Raw genomic sequence first — 11,525 nt, 5'->3', positions numbered from 1 at the left:
TTAGGCTCTGCCTGTAACCTCCTGAATCAGAACCGATGTCCAGAGAAATCTGTGTTTGGAAAAGTCCCCCAAAGTCTTCTTGTTTACAGTAGAGCCAAAGTACTGCTGCTTTAGATTCTGACTAGATGGGGCAAATGGAGATGGCCAGGCTTTCTTCCGATGGCATATGGACCATTTCCAAGTGGGAAGGGGGTGGTTTATGTGGGATATGTAAGTGTTGCTCTACCACAGGGCAGAAGCCAGCCTGGGTAATAATGCCCCAGGGCACAGCCCTCTCTGACGTGTACCTCATAACTATTTCACAAACTTTTGTTCAGAGTCCAAACGACAGGACAGAGCTGGATTATCAGTGCTCTTGGGTGAGTCATACCTCACCCTGAAAAACTCCCCTTCCCCCCAAGACCTACTTCCTGCCTATCTCCTGAGGTGTTTTCTGTTGTTTTGTTCAAGAATCATACTCCATAAATGGGAGCCTTTTTTCTTGGGGGGGGGGGTGTTTCTGTACTTTGGAAAGCTTTTTTTTATCCTTCACCAGGGGATATTTTTTCCCCATTGCTTTTCAGAAAGAGTGGAAGGGAGAGAGAGAGAAACATCAATGTGAGAGAGACACATGGATTGGCTGCCTCCTGCACGTGCCCTGGCCAGGGCCGGGGATGGAGCCTGCAAAGGAGGTATGTTCCCTTGGCCAGAATCGAACCCTGGACCCTTCAGTCTACGGGCCAACGCGCTAACCCCTGAGCCACACCGGCCAGGGCTGGAAAGCTTTTATGAAGTCCAGTGTGATGTAACAACCTCCCCTCCCACAGTGAATTCCGGCTTTAAAATATACGTAGTTAATTTTTTAAATGTATGAAAATTGTTCTTGGCACGCTAGGTACCTACAAAGAGCGCCCGTGCTGTGCAGCGTGAAGGCACAGAACACCAGGGGCGCCCGAAGGGCCCTCCTCCAGGCTCCGGCCCCAGAGGGCAGCGACTGCTCTAAGCCCTGCAAGCAGAGTTAGGTTTGCTTTTTCATTCATTTGAATTTTATGAAAGTGGAATCATGCCCTCTGGCTTCTCCTGCTCCTCCTCTCATCTGTGAGACTCACCCCCCTGCCTGCTTGCAGTTGTAGTTTCTCTGTTCTCGCTGCCCAGTGCCATTCCATTAGGTGGCTTTGCCAGCAGTTATTAGCCATCTGATTTTTTTTAAGTTTTTATTTTATTTTATTTTTTTTATTGATTTCAGAGAGAGGAAGGAAGAGGGGGAGAGAGAGAGAGAGAGAGAGAGAGAGAGAGAGAGAGAGAGAGAGAGAGAGAGAGAGAGAGAAACATCAATAATAAGAGAGAGTCAGTGACCAGCTGCCTCCTGCACGCCCCCTACTGGGGATGGAGCCCCAGCCAGGGCAAGTGCCCTGACCTGGAATCGAACTGTGACCTCCTGGTTCATAGGTTGACGCTCAACCACTGAGCCAGGCCATCCGGGCTATCCATCCGATTTTTAATAGGCATTTGAGTTTCTAGTTTTGGGATATTGCAAATACTGTGAAACAGCTTTTATGTTGAGTCCTGGTTTTAAGAGGGAGTGTTAGATACTCAAATTTTAAAGAGTTGCTGTGGCAAATAACAGAAACAAACATTCTACAGATTCCTCTGCTAGCCCTGAAAATGGCTCCCAGGGTTGGAAGGCATGATGGGAGGGAGGGAAAGAGAAAGGGAGTCCAGAGCAGACAATGATTTATAGTCCTGCCTGCCACCACTGTTTGCTTCTCCAAGGTAACTCTTTGCACATCCTGCTAATTTGCCAAAATCAGTAGCTTTTCAAAGCACCAGCTCAGCATCCAAATTGACCCATGTAGGGGACTCTGTGATGGATTCATTGTTACTTGGCCAACAGACTAAGAGAGGGATGGGTGGCCAGCCAGTTCAGTTAAAGCCCTACCAAGTGCTGTCCAGTGTCCTGACCTTTCCTTCATGGACCAGAAAAGACCTGGTTCCATAGGATCAGGGAAAGTTTGAGCTGGAGGCACCTAAGGGTTCATCTAGTCAACTCCTCAGCTTACAGTTGGGGAAGCTGAGAACCAGACAGCTGAAGTGCTTGAGATCACACCTCGAGTCACGGTTGAGCTGGATGATGACCTAGAACCACATCTTCAGCCTCAGGATTTTTTGTTTGTTTGTTTGCTTTACTAGGCCACATGGTGACATTACTGCTTCATAGTGATTTTGCAATATGACACTGGTTGCTTTTCTGATTCCTTGCATTTGGGACAGTTTCTTTCTGGTTAAAATATTACTATGCTCTTCTATGCCTTGGTCATTTTTGTTTTGTTTTGTTTCCTATTGCACCCACCAGCATGCAATCTGTAATATTAATATGGCTTGGACAGGGGAGGTGGCATCCACCTGCTGGTGTCCCTTAGGAACCAGGAGTTTTCAATAGTAGAAGAATACTTTTTAAAGATGTATAATTATGAATACGTATAAGTGCTCACAAGATATTAAACACAAAATACAAAACTATATTGTATACAGTATTTTTGTAATACATATTCTATGGATAAATAAAAAAGAAAGATCTGAAAGGATATAAATGCTAATGTTTTTATCAGGTTTATGGAATTATGGGTAACTTTTCTCCTTTCCTCTTCTCTTCTCTTCTCTTCTCTTCTCTTCTCTTCTCTTCTCTTCTCTTCTCTTCTCTTCTCTTCTCTTCTCTTCTCTTCTCTTCTTTAGAATTCTCTGATGTTTTATAGTCAGGAGAAAAAAACAACAACACAGCAGACAAAGGTAACAAAAAGAAAACAATGCCTTTCAAGTGGCACTCTGAGTCAGAGCCTGACATGAACTTACACTGACTGGGATACAACATTAGAGGCTACACTGGCAAAACAAACAAACAGACTTATTAAAACTACGAAGCAGGTGGAGTTTGGTTCTGGTGCCTCCCATCTTACTATATGCCTAAGCATTAGGTAGCACACTAAATATCACCTGTCTCATCCAATTTTCAGGGTGAATTTGTTATAAGTATTGCTTAGCAAACACTCATCTGCTGCGTAGCCTTTAGATAGTTTTGCCCAGATAGGTAGCAGGGTGGTGACAAAATTATTCCAAATATGGAGCCAGATTTTTCTGAAGCCCAGTCTGTAAGTGTCCTGGTTGTAAGGAAGGTACCTAAGAAAGTTTTATTTCTTTTTCACTTTAACATTAAGAACTTACTGTTTGCCAAACACTAGGCCAGACATAAAGGCTAATGAGCTGAAAGGAACTCAAGGAGTTCGCTGTCCTAAGAGGACACAGGCAAGTAAACATTTGTAGCCCAGAAGACTAAATGCTGGGATGGATTTATGAAAAGGATGCTGTGAGAATTCGGGGGGAGGGTGGTATGGCAGGGGGATGGGAGTACACACCCAACTCAGACTTGTGGGAGAGTCAGGGGAAATTCCCAAAGTGGTGCCTGGTTTGCTGAGGGAGAAGGAATCAGCTACATCTCCCTCTCGGGTCTCTTGTTTTTTCCCTCTTATAGGCACCCACTCATCAGCAAGTTTTTAAGTTTTCTCCATATTGTTCTACATACAAATAGACATTTTACTCTGTTCCCACAGTGATGGTTGCCTAGGTTACTTCCGACTCTCCCTACCAGCAGGAATGATGCACAAACATTCCTGTTTTTGTGCCTTCGTAGTTTTGTGTGCTCGCTTCTCTGAGATACGTGCCACTGAGAAGTACGCCCCTGGGTCATGGGGCATGCACATCGCTGACTGCACTACGTACAGCCAGGCTGCTTTCCAGAATGCCGTACGGCCTGCACTCCTCCTGAGAGGGCATGCAGTCTGCAGAAGGGGCATGGGTGTGGGGCACGCCAGCTCCTTAAAGGCCTTGCCGTGAATGTGGCACTGGCGTTTCATTGGGGGGAAGTGGTCACTTTGGGCCATTTAACAGCAAGGAGTCTGGGCTGAGCAGCGGCTTCCCAACTGCAAATCAATTATTACGGAAGGTGAGAATGGATTTCTATGGGAAAATGGCTCTGTAAGGCTTTAGCTTTAACTCTGAGTAAGAGGAGAAGCCATTGAGTCCATTGCAGACATTGTATTTCACCCCTGAATACTTCAGCATGCGCCTCCTAAAACAAGGACACCACGTAACCACAGTGTCATGATTAGAACATTCACGATAACCCAAATATTTAATATACAGTCCGTGTTCAAATTTCCTAAGTTGTCATGTAAATAATTTTGGAAATCATATTTAATAAATGATGTAAAGAAATGCACATGGTGGTCCAAGTCGGATCCCATCTTTCCTGCCACTCCCTTCATACAGTCTCTCTCCAAACTATAGGATCCTCCCCACACATCCACTTGTTTTCAAATTTCACCTGGAATGTTGCCCAGGGAGATGTAGTTTGCCAGCAGGACAGCAGGGGTCCCCACAAGCCCATTCTGCTGTTCCCCAGAGCTGGTGATTCCCTAGCTTTGAAGTGGGTGCCCAGGTGTCAGGGTAATTCCCACTGTGTCACACGAGCACCTGTGACTTCAGGGTGCACTCAGGACCCCACAATGCCAACAGTTTCCTTAAGGGAAGTTATAAAGGCTTCAAAGCAAAATTCAATTTTATTTATTTAATTAAAAAGCCAGCTCAAGCATCACTTTTTCTGGTTAATTTTCCAAAATGTGCTGCGAAACCAAATAAGCAAAAAGCTATAGTTCACTGAGCTAACTGCTTAAAGGCAAGGACCAGAACAATTTCAAGGATGGCTTTACAAGTCAAATTGCCAGTAGGTAGCCTTAATTCAAACACTGCATGCAAATTTTTAAAATATCAAAGTACACATGGGCATGGTTAAGAGAAAAAAACTCAACGAGTTAGATTTTTAAGAAAAAAACAATTGTTTTGTCTTTTCCATTTCTTCCTACTTGTCAGATACAATCACTTTTTAACAATATCTGGTCTTAGTTCTTCCGGATGTTACCACCATAAAGTCTATTTCTATTTCTTCATACTTAACTTTTGAAAGTATTTATTCCCTTCTACCAATGAGACTGGAATTTTATTCACTAACACTAAAAGCCACCTTTCCTCTCCCTTGCCTCAGAATTTTGTTGATAGCTATGCGATTGTTTTAAATTAATTTAACTGGCTATTTTCATAATTCTAAATAATATGCTTCAATGTCTATTTGTTGTTCCATCCACGTTAGACACAGTCCCCAGACTCCTCAGAATGTAGAATGAGAATATTAGCATCTCCATCTTTCCTCTCTTCCTCTCCCTCCTTCCTCTGCCAGATGTACCTTCACCGTAAGCGATCAAAGCTGACATTTCTCTTCTGTTCTATAATCAAGTTCTCCCTGCCAGTTAGGATCTAAAAGTTGAGAACCAGTAAAGTATGATTATATCATTATGACAATGTAAATATTGTTCACAGAAAAGCCTAGTTTCTTTGTTTTGAGCAATGGTTATGTTTTCTTCTCCTTAGACATAATGTCATATTTCCTATACCACTATGAGAGACTATGTCTAGCATTAAGGCATAAAGACTCTCTTTTCTTGTACTTCATCAATTGCTCAAAATCATGCTATAATTTAGTTTGCTTCATATTAGGATTATGAATATCTTGCACAGACTTTTTTCCCTCGAAGTTTTTAACTGCTTTTCTTTAGTATATGTGCTGCAGAAGCGAGCACATCTGCCTCTCTCTTTTTAAAATTTAATTTAATTTAGTATTAGTTTCAGGTGTATAGCATAGTGGTTAGACAATCATATATTTTACAAAGTGTTCCTCCCAATATTTCTAGTACCCACCTGGCACCATACATAGTTATTAAAATATTATTGACTATATTCCATATGCTTTACTTTCATCCCCAGGGACTATTTTGTAACTACCAATTTGTGCTTCTTAATCTCTTCACCTTCTCCCGCCCCCTTCATCTTTTTCATCCAGTCCCCTAAGCTCCCTCCTCCCTGGCAACCATTAGCCTGTTACCTGTATCTATGAGTGTTTCAATTTTATTTTGTTCTTTAGATTCCACATATAAGTGAAATTACATGATATTTGTCTTTTTTGTCTGACTTATTTCATGCAGCATAATACCCTCTCGGTCTACCCATGCTGTTGCAAATGGTAAGATTCCATTCTTTTTTGTGGCCAAGTAATATTCCATTGTAGATATGTACCACAGCTTTTTTGTCCATTTGTCTGTTGATGGGCACTTGGGTTGTTTCCATATCTTGGTTATTGTAAATAACATTGCAGTGAACATACGAGTATATATATTCTTTTAAATCAGTGTTTGGGGTTTCTTCAGACATATTCCGAGAAGAGGAATTGCTAAATCATCAGGCAGTTCCATTTTTAACTTTTTTAGGAATCTCCATACTGTTCTCCAAAGTGGCTGCACCCATCTGCATTCCCGCCAACAGTGCACCGGGGTTCCCTTGTCTCCCCGTCCTCACCAACACTTGTTGTTTGTTGACTTATTGATGACAGTCTTTCTGACAGGTGTGAGGTGACATCTCATTGTGGTTTTAGTTTGCATTTCTCTGATTTTTGACATTGAGTGTCTTTTCATAGGTCTATTAGCCATTTGTATGCCCACTTTGGAGAAGTATCTCTTCAGTTCCTCTGCTTATTTTTTAATTAGATTGTTTGTTTTTATGGTGTTGAGTTCCTTATACATTTTGAATATTAACCTCTTACCCTACCCCTGTGTCTTACTTATTTTATGTATTTTCTGAAACCCAGTCTGTTCTTGATGGTATTCATGTAGCCCAGAGACTTCCTCTGATAATTGGCATAGCTCTCGCCCTGGCTTGTTTCTTCCATTGCTTGTATCTCATATCTTTTGTTTACTGGAGTATATCCTCAAGTAAACTCTTAAGAAAACGTATGTAGCGAGTAAACTTTACCTGCCTTCTGAAAATATCTTATCTGCCTTAATTTTTGACAGGTGTTTTGGACGATACTGAATTCTAGGTCCTAAATAATTTCATCACAGCAGTTAAAAAATCTTACCTTTTAGCATTCTATTCTCAGCCTCTTTCTCATTTTTTCTTTCTTACATGCAGACTCCAGTCCAAACCCTCTCTGGGCCAAGAAGCGCCACTCCTCTGGAGCCCTCCTGCACATAACCCTGTGCTCTGTTCCCTTAGTCTACACAGTTATGTCCTCTCCCATCTCCCAGAGATTGGCTGAAATTGCTCAATGCCAGTGCCCAACCCATTCCTCATCATCTTTGTGATTATAGGTTTATACTCTTTTAAATTCTTTATCTCTTCAATAGGATCTTGGGAAAGAAGAGTGGCAAATCTATATGCCCAGACCTCACCTTCTTGAGTCAGGGCCTCTTTCACACAAATTAGTTATTTTCTTGCCTTTCTGTTTGTTTGTTTTTATAAATACCAGGGCTGTGTTGAACTCTGTTTTGGTAAATACACAGAAACTATGCCGCCATGATTACACAGCAGTTTTGGAAACCTGACTAGGTCCTTTGAATGTTTAGGAATTACTAACATAGTAACCGGTATCAGGTTAAGGCTGAAAAGGAAGTACACAAGGAGTGTATGCCTCCCACAAGTCAGAGGTACAGCCCTCATTATTTCTCAGAACAAGCGTTCATTAATTTACAACCTTCCTGGAAGTGCACTCTATACAAAAAAAAACTTTGTTCCATTCCTAATAAGTTTATAATTTTCAAGAGCAACCTGATACAAGCATGTACACCACCAACTAAAGAGAAAACCCACTGAGGATAAATAATTCCAATGAAAGGTCATTAAAATTCACAGGACCCTTTCATTGTCATTTCTAATAATTTGTTTGTTTGAACAAAAGTCTGTCTTAATAAGGTAATCGTGACTATAAAAGAATCGCAATGCTTAGTGTAAATTTTATGGATCTTACCTTTTTTACAAGGACTCAGGATCAGTCAGAATTTTCATATTACTCAGGTTTGGAATCTGATTTGAAATCACTGATAGGTGACCTTCATAGAACAGCTACAAATAATATTATAAAAACTAGAATTATTATTATTTAAAAAAAATTTATCTTTATTGTTGAAAGTATTACAGATGTTCCCCCCAAATTGGTCCCCTCCACCCTGCATCCCCCTCCCCCCAGGCCTTCACCACACTATCGTCTGTGTCCATGGGTTATGAATATATGCATATAAGTTCTTTGATTAATCTCTCCCCACTCACTCCCCCACCCTCACCTTCCCTCTGAAATTCATCAGTCTAAGAACTGGAATTATTATAATAGTACAGTAAGTTTTCACTTAATGTTGTTAATAGGTTTTTGGAAACTATGACTTTAAGGGAAAGGACATATAATAAAACCAGTTTTACCCTAGGCTAATTGATATAAATAAGAATTAAGTTCCTACAGGATATTTCTGGCCACAAAATCATTGCCAAATTTCTAAATAAAGACCCTTCTATTAAACACCAAAATAAATGTGAGCTATGTATACATTTAAGAAAGATTAATAAAAACAAGTAAGACCATGATTTTCCAACCTGCTTATTCCGGTTCCGGGTCATGGATGGCCAGAGCCTCCCCCGACAGCTCAGAGCACAAGACGGGTATCCACCCTGGGCAGAACGCCCTCCCGTTGCAGGGCCACTCCCGCTCCCACTCCCACCCACACCCACTCAGACTGGGACAAGGCAGGTACGCAGCACACCTCAGAGCACAGCTCTGGGATGTAGAAGGAAACCAGAGTCCCTAGAGAAAACATGCAGGCATGGGGAGAACCTGCAAACGCCACAGAGACAGTGGCCCTGGCTGGAATCGGTTGCTTTTCTTCTCATCAACCTTGTAACAATATGACATTGCACAAAACAATGTTGTTCAAGGATCTCCTGTACTTTGATCTCTTTAATTATACTGCTATAAATTTGTACAGATAAATCGGCAGAGGTTTGCTAATTTTCTGTAAGAATACCTGAATATTGTGTTTTCATGTTGATAATCTTTAAAAATAATATATGCATGATGTGGATGGTTGGAATAATCACATTTTAACTGGGCTCTGCCCAGAGCCTGCTGGGTCCACATTTGCCTCTGTGTTTTGATTCCTTGGGCTTCAGACTGTAGTTGGAGCGAATGGGAGAAGAGCCAAGGAGAGCTTAGTATGTAAATGAGTTTATGCCAACTGATGCCAGGGCAAGCTGCATGAATGAAGGCTTACATGTGGTTCCAACAGAGGAAAGAGGGCGGGAGAACTGAGTCATCCCGTGGCCCATGGTGGTTCAGATATGCTAAACTCAAACAAGAACCTGCACCGTGGCAGTCAAGTCCCAGAACACAACAGTCTGTCAGGAGTAGAGGCCCTGGGTCAGATTCCCTGGGTTCAAAGCCTGGCTCTGCCACCTCTTAGATGTGTCTCCTTATTATTTAACCTCTCAGGGCCCATTTTCTTTCTCAGTAATAAGGAAATAACAAGCGTACTTATTCTGTAGCTGTGTGGGTTGAATGAATAAAGTCATTTAAAGTACTTTGGCCCAGATCATAATACTTGCTCAAAAATATTAGCTATTGTTAAATTACTGCTCGAATTGGAAATTAGTTTCAGTTCCATATCATCTGAAATGGTACATCAATATTGTTAAAGTAATTTGGCTGTCTAATTTAGTTTTGTTTGTATTTAATTTCTGCATCTGTTTTTATATTTGACAAGTATAAGGTATTTACACTTACTTTTGTGAGAGGATGATTATAATAAAAATGCCAGTCAACATTTTATGTCCATACCTTCCTCAAGATTTTCCAGAACCCTGGTCTGTATCTATAATGTGTGTTTTGTAGGAGAAGAGACTTTGTTACTCTTTTCCTTTAAAAATGTTTTAGCAAGGAATTAGCCACTGCATGGTGGTTCTTGGAGGGAGTGGACGGTGAGCTTGCTTAGGGGGAACCAGAGTGGAGGGCTGTTCTGGGCACGGCAGGTCCTCCAGGCCTGTCCCTGGGTGCACACAGCAGACAACGGGGAAAGGGGGAGAATGGGGCCCTCGGTAGAAAACCAGACTTTGCATTGACAGTGACTGGGGATGACCCCTTAAGACAGAGTGGTCACCCCTGGGATTCCTGGAGCTCCCTGGGAAGGGCTCTGGGGAGGAAAGACAGACTTTCTCACTCCCAGTAGGGTGGGGTCCAGGTCCAACTAATTTAAATATGAAAGAGAATGAAGTGGGACATAAATGATGCAGCCACTACATTTTCTGTTGATTTCTGCTCAGAGTTGAGTTGGAGGAAGGACACGAAGCTGGCCACCTGGGAAAGGAGACAGCGCTGGGCCTCGGGTCCAGAGGCGGGCCGCAGACTCCGCCCTGCCCTGACCGGCGGGAACCACGAGGGAGTCCCTCCCTCTGTGACACTTCTTAGTCAGGCCCTTCTAACCCTTAGTCAGCTCACTGATGGATGAAGAACTTGGGACTGGTCTCCACAGGGAGCTGATGGCGGGAATGGAAAAGCGTGCTGCTTCTTTCGGAATGTGGGCAATGCAGTGTCCAGAGAGGAAGGAAAAACAAGGCTACGGAATGAGGAGGTTCCTGGAATTGTCTGGTGGGAAGTCTCCTCTTTATCAGCAGAAGGTACAGGACACCGGTGCAGGAAGACAGCGCCCAGCCTCGGCACCCCGCGGGGCCCTCAGGTTGGAGCACCCTGCGGCCCGCGGGTTGTCGCAGCTCTGAGATGCGCGTCTGCCTCCACGCGGAGCGTCCTGCTCTGCTCTGTGCACCGGGAAAGCTGTCTTTGGACAGTCACTCTTCTATTTTGGTCATTTGTGAGGTGTTTGGGGCACTGCTCAGGTCTTAACACTGAAACGAGGGGCAATTTTTAAAGCCCATGTTGCCTACAGCAGTCCTCAAGCAAGAACCACCCCTCCCCAAACTCCCAATTTGGCTCCAGGTCAACTCTGGGAAGGCGTTTTCTATGTGGAATGAAAACTAAGGGAGCATAAATCTCTCCCTCACCCTAGACCCACAGAATGAATAAACCCAGGTTCTGGATGGTTGCCAATGGTTGCAAATTCCACAGCCCAGAGTCTTTTACCATGAATTTCATTTCCTGTCACTTCCTGGTGGTGGCAGGGGGTGCAATGTGTGCCTTCGCGCTCCCTGCACCGGAGCAGCTTTCAACAGCCAGAGTGCGCAGGGAGACAGGGACCCAAGGCTCTGTCCACCCCTCCTGACAGCTTGACAGAGGGCTGCAAAGGTTAGGCTGACACCCTGAACAACCCCAAAGTCCATGCCAGACCAGGGGCCAAGGTCAAACCACTGGCCCTCTAGGGAAGCCAGCTCATTCAAATGCTAAGCAAATGTTCCCTAAAAGAAACTGACCCCAGACATGAGATCCTTTCCTAAATTAAGTCATCTGCAAAGTGGTTTAGAGAAAGCTAACTGAACTGACTGGATTGGATGACCTTCTGAATAACATGCAGTTTGTGGGGCGGAAACTCTTTGCTTTAAACACAAATCTTGGCAGAGCTTTCTGTGTGCACTGTCCCTCCTTGGCCCACGTCTGTCAGATGCGCAGCTTGAAA

This window comes from Miniopterus natalensis, chromosome 3 (assembly GCF_054644295.1).
Source record: "Miniopterus natalensis isolate mMinNat1 chromosome 3, mMinNat1.hap1, whole genome shotgun sequence".
Taxonomy (NCBI): Eukaryota; Metazoa; Chordata; class Mammalia; order Chiroptera; family Miniopteridae; genus Miniopterus; species Miniopterus natalensis.
Note: the sequence above shows the minus strand (reverse complement) of the source record.